Raw genomic sequence first — 15,427 nt, 5'->3', positions numbered from 1 at the left:
GTTGTTCGGTAACACTTATGGATAGCTTCACACATGAATGGACACACTCACACTTTTGTGATTTGAATCAATTAGAGAAGCCTACAACTGTGTTTTCAATCTGCTTCCAACTGATTATCACACACAGACTGAGTGACACAAAATAAATATTCACAGCACTTCTAAAATGTTAAGCTGTTTGGGCCTGTAGGGGGTGGGATGAGTGAGTGAGTGAGTCAGTGAGTCAGTCTGTGTGTCTGTGTGTGTGTGTGATGCAATTAAATTGCTTGTCATGTGAAAGTTTGAGTGCTTGTTTGGGTGTTTGGGTGAATGTCTGATCAAGTGCGTTCTCATAACGTTTATGAGATAATGATGATCATTAATGTATGAGTCATATCCATAAAGGCAGTGTGTGGTGGCGTGAACCGCCAGTCCCGTGGTTGCTATGTATTAGAATTAGCTTAGAGCACTATGTGGGAGCACGCGCACACACACACACACACACACACAATTACCCTTCACCCATCTCTTAACCCACATTTCATGCTCCCCAATCCCTCTTCATTGAAGTTACCCACTCACCACTACATTATTCACAAAGGCTGTCAGCCTGATCATTATAACTTCTTCACCCTTTAACAACATACAGTACCTGGATGATTCTCCAACAAGACGTAGGAACAGGTCATGTGCCATCAAGAAAAGAGCAAATGTCCCAAATGTCACTTGCCTAGTTAAATAAAGGTTAAATAAAAATACCAAAAATGGCCCAATCAGCATAACTTAAAACCCAACATAAGTACATAATAGATACATTATAGTTACAACATGAAGGCCATTCCCAGCCTGGAGACTGTGGTCAGATGGTCCTCCCTCTCTTACATCACAACATGACTCAGTCACCTATGGTAACGTTAAGAGAAATAGAGGATAGAGCTGCAAGGGTTTCATTGAGGTCACATTAATTCAACAATTCCACTGGAATCCCTTCAGAGCTGGGTGGGGAGAAGGGATGAATTCATTCAAAACATGAGGAGAGAGGGAAGGAGGGAGGGAGAAGGACAGAGGACAGAGAAAGGGTACGGTAGGCACCTATCCTATTCTCAATGGTTTCTTTTAGGGAAGTGAGAGAAAGAGTGGGACTGGATAATGGGGAGAAAGGAGTGTATGAGACCTAAAGAAACTGAAAAGGGGATAAAAGAGAGGCAGAGAGGGAAGAATGAGAAAGAGAGCAAGAGAAAGAGAGCGAGAGAGAGGGAGAGAGCGAGCGAGAGGGAGATGCTTTCAGAGTGCTAGCTACTGTGACTCTAGTTTCAATCATAAAGTTGGACAGGTGAGGGTTTTTTAACAAGGCTGACGTGTTTATCCTTTATTTCAACAAGCATTGGAAAATGTTCTCACAGAGAAGGAATGATTACAGTTTCTATCAAAAACAGCTTGAATCAAGGGCTTTAATCTCTAATTAATCTCATTCAAGCTGTTTTCCTGAAAACAGTTTTCGTGTATTTGGCTCTGATTTTCACAGCAGCAAAGCAGTTTAATCGATTCCTTTTCATCTCTCGCCATATACAAATTACTCATATTTGATAAATAGGCATATAAAGTGCTTGGAGGAGGGATTAATATTAAAATGGATTTTACACTGACAAAATATCAATATGCATTTCAATACACATCAATACACGGTGCTATATATCAGCAATGAGAAACTGTAACTGAAAAACAGAGTGGAATTTCAAACAGACCGAAACATTTCAGATCAGATTCATAGTTCATACTTTATCGGTAGGAATTTCAATCACCTGGTACTCTCCATATTCACTTCGCACTCTCTACGCACAGCACACACATTATCTTGAGTTACACGGCTGTCATAATAAGAATAATTTAATACGCACTTCACTCTCTGGCCTATGGCAGTCATTGACCGGCAGTCAAACATCAAGAAGTGGGTATGATGCACACAGTGAGACACATAGTGAGGCACACAAGTGTGTTCCTTCATTCAGAGAAACTATCTGGCTCTGCAACTGAAGTAATTTAATGTAAATACTATATGACTGAGCTGTCTTTGACTTGATGGTTCGCTGACGAAGGCACTGCATCTCAATGTGGCAGCAACCAATGAAGTCATTGTTAGTGACAAGTATTAATGGATGCCAAGGGAAGCCAGGCTTCCACCAAAAATGTAACACTTTTTTCAGCATTTATCTTTTGTCTCTCTGTGTCTCATCATGTTCATTCAATTCACAAAAGGCTCAATGTATCTCACCGGAGAAAACATCCGATCGAGTGAAACAGTCTCAGTATGCCCCTCTGTCTCAGTATGTGTATCACATCTACAGTGCCTTGCGAAAGTATTCGGTCCCCTTGAACTTTGCGACCTTTTGCCACATTTCAGGCTTCAAACATAAAGATATAACACTGTATTTTTTTGTGAAGAATCAACAACAAGTGGGACACAATCATGAAGTGGAACGACATTTATTGGATATTTCAAACTTTTTTAACAAATCAAAAACTGAAAAATTGGGCGTGCAAAATTATTCAGCCCCTTTACTTTCAGTGCAGCAAACTCTCTCCAGAAGTTCAGTGAGGATCTCTGAATGATCCAATGTTGACCTAAATGACTAATGATGATAAATACAATCCACCTGTGTGTAATCAAGTCTCCGTATAAATGCACCTGCACTGTGATAGTCTCAGAGGTCCGTTAAAAGCGCAGAGAGCATCATGAAGAACAAGGAACACACCAGGCAGGTCCGAGATACTGTTGTGAAGAAGTTTAAAGCCGGATTTGGATACAAAAAGATTTCCCAAGCTTTAAACATCCCAAGGAGCACTGTGCAAGCGATAATATTGAAATGGAAGGAGTATCAGACCACTGCAAATCTACCAAGACCTGGCCGTCCCTCTAAACTTTCAGCTCATACAAGGAGAAGACGGATCAGAGATGCAGCCAAGAGGCCCATGATAACTCTGGATGAACTGCAGAGATCTACAGCTGAGGTGGGAGACTCTGTCCATAGGACAACAATCTGTCGTATATTGCACAAATCTGGCCTTTATGGAAGAGTGGCAAGAAGAAAGCCATTTCTTAAAGATATCCATAAAAAGTGTAATTTAAAGTTTGCCACAAGCCACCTGGGAGACACACCAAACATGTGGAAGAAGGTGCTCTGGTCAGATGAAACCAAAATTGAACTTTTTGGCAACAATGCAAAACATTATGTTTGGCGTAAAAGCAACACAGCTCATCACCCTGAACACACCATCCCCACTGTCAAACATGGTGGTGGCAGCATCATGGTTTGGGCCTGCTTTTCTTCAGCAGGGACAGGGAAGATGGTTAAAATTGATGGGAAGATGGATAGAGCCAAATACAGGACCATTCTGGAAGAAAACCTGATGGAGTCTGCAAAAGACCTGAGACTGGGACGGAGATTTGTCTTCCAACAAGACAATGATCCAAAACATAAAGCAAAATCTACAATGGAATGGTTCAAAAATAAACATATCCAGGTGTTAGAATGGCCAAGTCAAAGTCCAGACCTGAATCGAATCGAGAATCTGTGGAAAGAACTGAAAACTGCTGTTCACAAATGCTCTCCATCCAACCTCACTGAGCTCGAGCTGTTTTGCAAGGAGGAATGGGAAAAAATGTCAGTCTCTCGATGTGCAAAACTGATAGAGACATACCCCAAGCGACTTACAGCTGTAATCGCAGCAAAAGGTGGCGCTACAAAGTATTAACTTAAGGGGGCTGAATAATTTTGCACGCCCAATTTTTAAGTTTTTGATTTGTTAAAAAAGTTTGAAATATCCAATAAATGTCATTCCACTTCATGATTGTGTCCCACTTGTTGTTGATTCTTCACAAAAAAATACAGTTTTATATATTTATGTTTGAAGCCTGAAATGTGGCAAAAGGTCGTAAAGTTCAAGGGGGCCGAATACTTTCGCAAGGCACTGTATCTGATACTGTCTGGTCAAAAAGAGTATGGCATTTTTGCACACGTAGCATTGAATGCAAGGGAAGCCAGCAAGCATTTGGCCTCTGATGATAAAATGTATATACATTTGAAGTCGGAAGTTGACATACACCGTAGCCAAATACATTTAAACTCCTGACATTTAATCCTAGTAAAAATTCCCTGTCTTAGGTCAGTTAGGATCACCACTTTATTTTAAGAATGTCAGAATAATAGTAGAGAGAATAATTTATTTCAGCTTTTATTTCTTTCATCACATTCCCAGTGGGTCAGAAATACACTCAATTAGTATTTGGTAGCATTTGCCTTAAATTGTTTAACTTGGGTCAAACGTTTCGGGTTAGCCTTCCACAAGCTTCCCACAATAAATTGGGTGAATTTTGGCCCGTTGTAACTGAGTCAGGTTTGTAGGCCTCCTTGCTTGCACACGCTTTTTCAGTTCTGCCCACAAATGTTCTATAAGATTGAGGTCAGTGCTTTGTGATGGCCACTCCAATACCTTGACTTTGTTGTCCTTAAGATATTTTGCCACAACTTTGGAAGTATGCTTGGGGTCATTGTCCATTTGGAAGACCCTTTTGCGACCAAGCTTTACCTACCTGACTGATGTCTTGATGTGTTTCTTCAATATATCCACATAATTTTCCATCCTCATGATGCCATCTATTTTGTGAAGGGCACCAGTCCCTCCTGCAGCAAAGCACCCCCACAACATGATGCTGCCACCCCCGTGCTTCACAGTTGGGATGGTGTTCTTCGGCTTGCAAGTATCCCCCTTTTCCTCCAAACATAACGATAGTCGTTATGGCCAAACAGTTCTATTTTTGTTTCATGAGACCAGAGGACATTTCTCTAAAAAGTATGATCTTTGTCCCCATGTGCAGTTGCAAACCGTAGTCTGGCTTTTATATGGCGGTTTTGGAGCAGTGGCTTCTTTCTTGCTGAGCGGCCTATCAGGTTATGTCGATATAGGACTCGTTTCACTGTGGATATAGATACTTTTGTACCTGTTTCCTCCAGCATCTTCACAAGGTCATTTGCTGTTGTTCTGGGATTCATTTGCACTTTTCGCACCAAAGTACATTCATCTCTAGGAGACAGAATGCATCTCCTTCCTGAGCGGTATGACGTCTGCGTGGTCCCATGGTGTTCTATCTCAAGGCCATCAGACTGTTAAAAAGCCACCACTAACATTGAGTGGCTGCTGCCAACACACTGACTCAACTTCAGCCACTTTAATAATGGAAATTGATGGAAATTGATGTGAAAATATATCACTAGCCACTTTAAACAATGCTACTTAATATAATGTTTACATACCCTACATTACTCATCTCATATGTATATGTATATACTGTACTCTATATCATCTACTGCATCTTTATGTAATACATGTTTCACTAGCCACTTTAAACTATGCCACTTTGTTTACATACCCTACATTACTCATCTCATATACTGTACTCGATACCATCTACTGCATCTTGCCTATGCCGTTCTGTACCATCACTCATTCATAGATATTTATGTACATATTCTTCATCCCTATACACTTGTGTGTACAAGGTAATAGTTTTGGAATTGTTAGGTTAGATTACTCGTTGGTTATTACTGCATTGTCGGAACTAGAAGCACAAGCATTTCGCTACACTCGCATTAACATTTGCTAACCATGTGTATGTGACAAATATATTTGATTTGATTTGATTTCTACTTGCATACTATTGTTTGTACAGATGAACGTGGTACTTTCAAGCATTTGGAAATTGCTTGGCTTCACACCAATCACATCACAGCAAAATGTAATTGACAGAAAAATAAATCATTGTTGTGTCGTTGTCCTCTGGGGGCTAGCAAAAAATGTTTTAATAATCAGCCCCTTCCTAAATAGCCATGGATGGAGATAGGGTTTAACCATAAATTCATACATTGTGCCCCTGGCCTGATAGGATGGAAGTTCAACATGTAGCTAGATGTATACTGAACAAATAAAAAACGCAATGTGTAAAGTGTTGGTCCCATGTTTTATGAACTGAAATAAACTATCCCAGAAAATGTCCATACCCACAAAAAGCATATTTCTCTCAAATGATGTGCACAAATTTGTTTATGTCCCTGTTACTGAGCATTTTTCCTTATCTGTCAAGATAATCCAACCACCTGGCAGGTGCAGCATATAAAGAAGCTGATTACACAGGTACACCTTGTGCTGGGGAACATAAAAGGCCACTCTAACATATGCAGTTTTGTCACACAGCACTATGCCACAGGTGTCTCAAGTTTTGAGGGAGCATGCAATTGGCATGCTGACTGCAGGAATGTCCACCAGAGAATTTGCCATAGAATTGAATGTTAATTTCTCTACCATAAGCTGCCTCCAACATCGTTTTAGAGAATTTAGCAGTATGTCCAACCCGGCCTCAACCGCAGACCACCTGTAACCACGCCAGCCCAGGATCTCCACATCCGGCTTCTTCACCTGCAAGATCGTCTTGAGACCAGCCACCTGGACAGCGGATGAAACTGAGAAGTATTTCAGTCTGTAATAAAGCCCTTTTGTGGGGAAAAACTAATTCTGATTGGCTGGGTCTGGCTCCCAAGTGGGTGGACCTATGCCCTCCCAGGCCCATCCATGGCTGCGCCCCTGCCTAGTCATATGAAATCCATAGCTTAAGGCCAAATGAATTTATTTCAATTGACTGATTTCCTTATATGAACTGTAACTCAGGAAAATTGTTGAAATTGTTGCATTTTGCTTTTATATTTTTGTTCAGTAGTTCAACATGTAGTTAGACTGGCCTGGCGCATCATTGCCCATGAAAGGAAGTTGGGCTAGCGAGTAAGCATTTTAGCCTGATAGCCTAGGAATACAAAAAATAAAAGCCTCGAATGTATGACAGATTCATAGACCTTTTCAGTAACATGAAAGAGAGGAGAATGGTATTGGCGTTTCTCTACAAGTAGGGGGAGTCAACAAGTTTTTTCTACTTGCACACACACACACACACACACACCCTAGGGTTAAATGGCAGGAACCAGGGTATTGAGATTTACCGGGAATTACTGCCCAAAACCACTCTCTTTTCCTGGGATAAATAACTGTGAGAAACCGGTAAATTATTTATATGAACAGCATGGCGTGAAATGGAACTGTTAAATTATGTGTGATGTCTAAATCTGGCTTATCTACGGCCTCTGCATGATGAATCATCAACGCTCAGGGTGGTGGCAGACAGCCCATCTCAATATGTAGGCCTATCATCTTATGGTAACTTTTTTTTCTTGTGACAGGTAGGCCACGTTTGCTTCAGCATAGCCTATGCTATAGTAATATATGTAAGTACCGACGCCGGGGATGAGAACGCGGTACAGGGAGTCAAACATTTAATAGGAACAGACAGCTAACAGGACAGAAACAGCATTGGCACACTGGTATACAAGGACATATGAACATTAATGCTGAAGCGGGGAACCAGACAGATATAGGGAAGGTAATGATTGAGTCCAGGCGAGTTCAATAGTTGCTGATGCTCGTGACGGGGGGAATGCAGGTGTGCGCAATGATGATGGCAGGAGTGCGCAATGCTGGGGAGAAGAGCGGTAGCAGGCGTGACAATAAGTACAGAATGCGCCTCTAATTTACCCATCTCCATCTGGCTTTCAGGGGTCACCTTATTTTTTTATTGTAAAGATGATTATTTTTTACATTTCAGCTGCAGTTTTAAAACAGACTATCACTCAAGTATAGTTGCTATACATCAGTGCACTCGGGAGCACTCTCTTGCAGTCTTTCTCTCTCTCTCCATCAACTCCATTGAAATTGCATCCAAAATATATAATCCTGATCTAGCTGGATATATAGCTCTATATAGAGATGTCCTAGACTACATTTTTCAGGTAATAAATTCAATGCAGTATTGGCCTTATATTTAGATAATTAACAATGGGTTATGCATAATAAGCTTCTAACTTAGAGCCTCTGTCTCTAGCGCAATGTGCATGCACCTGTGCTCTTCTGGCCTCTCCTTAAAAAAATGCTTATTTTCAAGAAGATTGAATGGTTACTGGATGTGTCTGAATAAATAACTGCTATAGCCTACCGCCATTTTCTCTTCTTTCAAACTCCCCGTTAGTTTTATTGGCTGCTTTATTTAAAATTCGGCAACAGCTTGTTGATTGTTACCAAAAAAACTCACGGGTAGTTTTAAAGAAAAGAAAATGGCGGTAGGCTATAGCAGTTATTTATTCAGACAGTAACCATTCAATCTTCTTGAAAATTATTGAAAGCCATCTAATTATAGTCCTATATTATTCAAGGATGTTATTAGAATGATGAAGATAAATGAAATAAGTTTAGTTGTCCTTAACTGTTGAAAGCGATGAAGGAATAAAGCAACAATAGAGAGAGGAAGAGGAGGTAGCCTAATAACATTAGAGGAAATATTATGAACGGTATATATGCGTCAGTCTACTAATAATTCAATTAAGCTGTCACGCCCTGGTCTAAGTATTTTGTGTTTTTCTTCATGTATTGGGTCAGGCCAGGGTGTGGCATGGGGTTTTTGTATTGTGGTGTGTTTTGTCTTGGGGTTTTGGTGTGTATGTATTGGGATTGTAGCTAGTGGGGTTATCTAGCAAAGTCTATGGCTGTCTGGAGTGGTTCTCAATCAGAGGCAGGTGTCTATCGTTGTCTCTGATTGGGAACCATATTTAGGCAGCCATATTCTTTGAGTTTGTCGTGGGTGATTGTCCTTAGTATCATTGTTCCTATCGCTTTGTTTATTTACATAAGTATTGTTCTAGTATATGTTCTTCGTCTTATTAAAGAAGATGTATTCATTGCAGGTCGAAGGTAGGATAGGAGGGAGAGTTTTTCCATTCTAAAAATCTGATTTTTATCAGATTTTTCATTTTTTGTTTCTATTGGCTTCTGTGTAAAAGAGAGCTTTTTTTGTGAAGAGCTTTTTTTTTGTGTACATTGGCCTCCCTGTTTGCCTCAGCCCCTTACATCCTAGTGGGGGATGACTCCAGTGAGGGGTCTGTGGGCGGTGTGCTAGAGGGATCCCAACTCCTGTGTGAGGAGTTGGGGTCCCCTACATACGGCCCCAAGGCAAACAGGGAGGGGGGGAGGGTGGGTGGTGGTGAGAAACCCAGGGTGCAGGGCACCCTGCCTAACACACTGCCTGCATCCTGGGTTGGAGAGATGGAGGAGGACGGGGGGGCGTCAAGAGTGGAGAGGACGTCCCCGCCGGTGGAGATGGACCAGGGGAGCATCGGGTGAGTCTCCTGGTTTTTCTTTGGTTTTTGGGGTTTATTTGTTGTAAATAATTAAATGAATATTTCTGGTTCTTTTTTTAGTCTAAATGTTAGGGGGTTAAGGGATAATGTTAAAAGGAGGGCTTTTTTTGTTATTTAGAGGGTGTGGGGTTTGATTTCTGTTTTTTACAGGAGGTTCACCTGAGGGATGGTGGGGATGTGTGTAGATTTAGGAGGGAGTGGGATAAGGGGGAATCTTTTTGGGGCATAGGAGGGGTGCACTCAACAGGAGTAGGGATTCTGTGTGGGAATAGAGAGGTTAAGGTAGAGAGCACTTTTGTTATAATGCAGGGTAGAGTATTGGGGATAGATGTAAAGTATAGAGAAGCTAGATATAGGTTAATTGGGGTGTATGGGCCACAGGTGGCGGCAGACAGGAGGGAGATGGTGGACTGTCTGGCGCCCCTGTGTGTTACAAACAGGCACTTGGTGATAGGAGGGGATTTTAATATAGATTTAGGGGTAGGTGGTGATAGCAGTGCAGGCGCCATCACTGGGCTAATGGCTTGCCATGGTCTGGTTGATGGTGGCCTGCACACTACTCCGGCAATGGTCGGTCCTACATGGCGCAACTCCAGGGGGGTTGCACGGAGGCTCGACTACATTTTTGTATCCAGGTCTTTGGGTCAGTTGTCTGGGCGGCTGGTGCCTGTTTTCTTCACGGATCACGACGGGGTGTTCCTGCAGGTAGGGTCGCCAGTCTGCCTCTTCGGTAGGGGGTACTGGAAGTTAGATCGGGATATACTGGAGGAGCAGGCTTTCGTTGACGCATTTTTTTGTTTCTTTCGGAGGCTTGACGGCCTCCGGTCCATGTGCGAGGGGTGTTAGAGTGGTGGGATTTAGTTAAGGTGAGGATTAGGGCTTTTATAATAGGATATTGTAGAAGGAAAAAAGGAGGAAAGGAGGTGGATCGTATCCAAAGGTTAATTGAACTCGAGTACGAGGCAGGCAACCTCGGCGGGTCGATTGACTGGGAGAGATTCGCAGCCCTAAAGGCACAGCTCAGGGAGCTGCAGGAGCAGAAGGCTCGAGCTTTCCTGGAGCGTGCGCATAGTGGCTTTCTAGAACATAATGAGACTTGTTCCGCTATGTTCTTTAAGTCGGTTAGGGCCAGGCAGAGTAGGAAGGTAATGCATGGAGTTAGGGAAGAAAATGGTAGTATAGTAAGTAAACCAGAGGAAATGGTCAGGGTGACAACTGATCATTTCCAAGGTTTATTTAAGGAAAGGGAAATAGATGTAGAGCAGGGATACGTGTTTTTAGAACACTTGTCCCGGCGGTTGCCAGAGGACATTAGAGACGTGATAGAGGCCCAGATCTCACTAGAAGAGGTTGAGAGCGCTCTTAGGAGGATGGGAAAAGGGAAGGTGCCTGGGATGGATGGGCTGCCGGCTGAGTTTTACCTCAAGTTTTGGGGTATACTTGGACCAGTGGTTCTCGAAGTCTTGAAGGCCATCCTTGAGACGGGGGTCCCGGGGGGGATCAATGGCTGGTGTGCTGTCACTACTTTATAAGAAGGGGGAAGCAACTGACCTTGGCAACTGGTGGCCATTGACCATGCTGTGCGTAGATTACAAGATTCTTGCAAAGGTTTTAGCAGACCGGTTGCGCACAGCCCTTCCCTACGTCGTCCATGAGGATCAGACGTGCGGGGCAGAGGGCCGCTCTATAAGATGGAACCTACAGTCACTTAGGTGACGTTTTTGACCTCTCGTCTGGGGTCAGGCAGGGATGCCCACTCTCGGCTCTCCTCTTCGTTCTGTACATGGAGCCTCTGGGGGCTGCCATTAGGGCAGACACAGGGGTGGAGGGCTTGTTGATCCCTGGGAGCAGTGGGCTGCGTGTTAAGATGACGCAGTACGCCGACGACACTTCCTTGCTGTTGTGCAAGGACTCGTGCCTGACAAGGTCTCTTGCCATCATTGGGGATTTCACCCAAGCGTCGGGGGCGGTTCTGAATCATGTAAAGTCTTCTGTTAAGTATTTCGGAAGATGGCGCGGTAGGACGGATGTGCCCGGGGGGGGTTATCTCTCTGTGAGGGGGCCCTGAGGATTCTCGGGGTCCATTTTGAGACCTCTGGCTCAGCGACGCTGAACTGGAACATGGGTATCGCAGTGGTACAGAAGAAGCTAGCAATGTGGAAGGCTAGGTATTTGTCTTTTATGGGCAAGGTCCTGGTACTAAAGGTGGATGTATTGCCATCTCTTTTGTATTTGGCATACATCTACCCATTGCCGACTTGTCTGAGAAGGTCTCTAGTGAGGCTTGTGTTTCAGTTCATGTGGGGTGGCAGGTACGAGTGGGTCGCCAGGGCGCGCATGCTCTGTCCCATCGGGGAGGGAGGTAGGGGGGTACCACATCTCCCCCTCAAGCTGGACGAGATTTTTGTTTCTTTCTTGTTGACGGAGCTTGCTCATCCGGTTATACACCCGTCCGGTTACTTCCTGCGGGTGTTCTTCTTGTATCAGGCGAGAAGCGTAATGGTGTGGTCTAACGCGGGTCCTCGGGCGGAACAGCTGCCGTGGCACTTTGGCCATGCAGCCACTTGCGTGTGCACCCCGAGGTTGAAGTTGCCCGAGTAGGTTTAGACCACAGGCACCTGTACGAGGAGATCAGGCAGGCAGGGAGTCCTGCGCCTGTAGCGGGCATCCCGTCAGTGTCTGGGAGGGAGTGCAGGCGCGGGGCCTGGACAACAGGCTCAAGGACCTTAATTGGTTGAGCCTCCACAAGTGCTTGCCGGTATGTTCCATCATGTACCGGCATAGTTTGTCGCGATCCCCCACCTGTCCAAGATCTGCTTGTGGCAGGGAGGAGACTGTGCGCCATGCCTTCTGGGACTGTGCCTTTGCCGGACTAGTATGGGCTAGGGCACGGGTGTTGCTAGGTGTGGTTAGGAGTGACTTTGTGTTGACATGGGCTAGGCTAGAGAGAGGCGTAGGGAGAGTGAGGGGAACGGATAGGGACAGGTTTCTGCTCTGGCTTCTCATGAGTCTCTTTAAAAGGGGACTGTGGGAAGCCAGGCAGAATTTAGTCAAGACAGGGAGAGATTGGGGGGTGGAAGGGATAGTGAGGAGGGTGGAAGGTGATTTGAGGGGGAGGATGAAGAGGGAGGAGAGGAAGTGGGGGCAGCATGTGGCACGGGAGAGGTGGAAGGGGGGATTAGGGATGGGAGTGTTAGAGTGAGATTTGTAAGGGGATAGATTAGGGAAGGGGAGATAGGGAAAGGGTTAGGTATTGGTTAGGTATGACGGGGAGGGACGATGCTCCCCTGAGGTTTGTTTTTGTTTGATGTTTTTGTAAATAGAATTAATTAAGAATGAATGAGAATTATGATTTTGTAAAGTATGAATGGTATAGATGGTAATAAATTATTTTTTCAAAAAAAAAAATCTCTATTTATTTACACAAGTATAGGCTGTTTTGGTTTTGTAGTGTTTTGTGTTAATTCGTGTTTCACGTTGTTCATTAAACATGGATCGCAATCTACACGCTGCATTTTGGTCCGACTATCCTTCACACCTAGAAAACCGTAACATAAGCACTATTTAAAAACTAAAATCACATTTGCTAGCCTATTGGGGCGGCAGGTAGCCTAGTGGGTAGAGTGTTGGGCCAGTAACCGAAATGTTGCTGGATCAAATCCCCAAGCTGACAAGGTAAAAATCTGTCATTCTACCTCTGAACAAGGCAGTTAACCCACTGTAGGCCGTCATTGTAAATTAGAATTTGTTCTTAACTGACTTGCCTATGTAACCAATGTGAAATGGCTGGCTAGTTAGCGGGGTGCGCACTAATAGCGTTCCCCTTGCTCTGCAAGGGCCGTGGCTTTACTGGAGTGATGCTTCGAGGGTGACTGTTGTCTGTGTGCAGAGGGGCGAGGAGAGGGATGGAAGCTATACCATTACACCTAGTTAAATAAAGGTTACATTTAAATACTGCACAAGAATCGCACATTCTCCCCCTGCTTTATCATGGTTTGAACGATGTGCGTAATTCCAGTCCATATAATACAATACAGTAATACAGTTCACACTCAAAAAGATTAGCCTACTGGAGCTAGTTTAATTTATTTATCCAAGAGAACATATAGCTAGCTACATCTATGGGCTTGTATGTTTTTCTGTCGTGCATAATGTGCAGTAGAATATATCATATACATATTGGATAAAGGCACAATCATTTGGGCTTTTTTGGGGCTTGGGCTCATTAAAAATACTTTAATGTAGGCCTCATTAAACATAAAATATGTATTGCTCATCGGGCTCAGGTAGCGTCGGGATTGAATTTTCGATCAAAGCTCTAATCAAATCCAGACAGGCCTATTTACAGTATATTCTTTATAATGCTTTTGAATGACACTTCCAGCTTTGGCGGGAAATACCAGGTTACTTGGAAAATTTGTAAAATACCAAGAAAATATTCAATCCTAACACACACACACACTTCACCAGACTGATTTTGCTCACCGTCTTTGTGATGAAACAAAGGTGTGGTTGAATTTCTTATTATTGTCTCTGCCTTAGGCCTATCAAGGCATATGAACTAACAGGTTATATAGCAAACAATGCAATTATCACAACACATACAGTGGGAAGAAAAAGTATGTGAACACTTTAGAATTCCCAGGATTTCTGCATAAATTGGTCATAACATTTTATCTGGTCTTCATCTAAGTCACAACCACAGACAAACACAGTCTGCTTAAACTGATAACACACAAACAATTATACATGTTCATGTCTTTATTGAACACACCATGTAAACATTCACAGTGCAGGGTGGAAAAAGTATGTGAACCCTCTTTACAAAACTGTTTCAGTTCAGCAATATTCTTGGGATGTCTGGTGTGAACTCTTCTTTTCAGGTCATGCCACAGCATCTCAATCGGGATGAGGTCAGGACTGACTGGGCCACTCCAGAAGGTGTATTTTCTTCTGTTGATTTGTGTTGTCCTGTTGCATCACCTAACTTCTAACACCTAATTTCTGTTGAGCTTCAATTGGCGGACAGATAGCCTTACATTCTCCTGCAAAATGTCTTGATAAACTTGGGAATTCATTTTTCCGTCGATGATAGCAAGCTGTCCAGGCCCTGAGGCAGCAAAGCAGCCCCAAACCATGATGCTCCCTCCTCCATAGTTTACAGTTGGGCTGAGGTTTTGATGTTGGTGTGCTGTGCCTTTTTTTCTCCACACGGTGTTGTGTGTTCCTTCCAAACAACACAACTTTAGTTATCTGTCCACAGAATAATTTGCCAGTAGCGCTGTGGAACATCCAGGTGCTTTTTATGAATACCTCAGATGTGCAGCAATGTTTTTTTTGGACAGCAGTGGCTTCTTCCATGGTGTCCTCCCATAAACACCATTCTTGTTTAGTGATTTACATATTGTAGACTTGTCAACGATGTCACTACTTCCGCCGAAGTCGGTCCCTCTCCTTGTTCGGCCTTCGACGTCACAGACCTAGCCATCACTGATCCCTTTTTCATTTTCCATTGGTTTTGTCTTGTCTTCCTTCACACCTGGTTCCAATCCCATCAATTACATGTTGTCTGTTTCCCCCCATGTCCTTGTTGAAGATTGTTTTGTTTGTATGTGATGTGCTATTCAGTGTTGGTGCGCGACGGGTTTTGTACCCACTTTGTTATTATGTACATTTTGGTTGTTTTGGAGTTGTCGGCATTTATTAACTTCTTGGTGACAGGGGGCAGTATTTTCACGTCCGGATGAAATGCATGCCCAAATTCAACTGCCTGCTACTCATCCCCAGAAGATAAGATATGCATATTATTAGTAGATTTGGATAGAAAACACTCTGAAGTATCTAAAACTGTTTGAATCATGTCTGAGTATAACAGAACTTATTTAGCAGGTGAAACCCAGAGGACAAACCATTCAGATGTTGTTGTTTTTTAGGTCACTCTCTTTTCGATGAGTTTTTATTGGGAATCCAGATTTCTAAGGGACCTTCTTGCAGTTCCTACCGCTTTCACTGGATGTCACCAGTCTTTAGAAAGTGGTTGACGTTTTTCCTTGTGTAAAAAAGAAGTAGCCCTGTTCAGAACGAGGTTCACTTGTAGTGTACTGTTAGATAGAGGCGCGTGTCCAGAAAGCTAGCTACAATTTGTTTTCCTCCGGTAA

This window comes from Oncorhynchus tshawytscha, linkage group LG26 (assembly GCF_018296145.1).
Source record: "Oncorhynchus tshawytscha isolate Ot180627B linkage group LG26, Otsh_v2.0, whole genome shotgun sequence".
NCBI classification, from domain to species: domain Eukaryota; kingdom Metazoa; phylum Chordata; class Actinopteri; order Salmoniformes; family Salmonidae; genus Oncorhynchus; species Oncorhynchus tshawytscha.
This window is presented reverse-complemented; position numbering follows the sequence as displayed.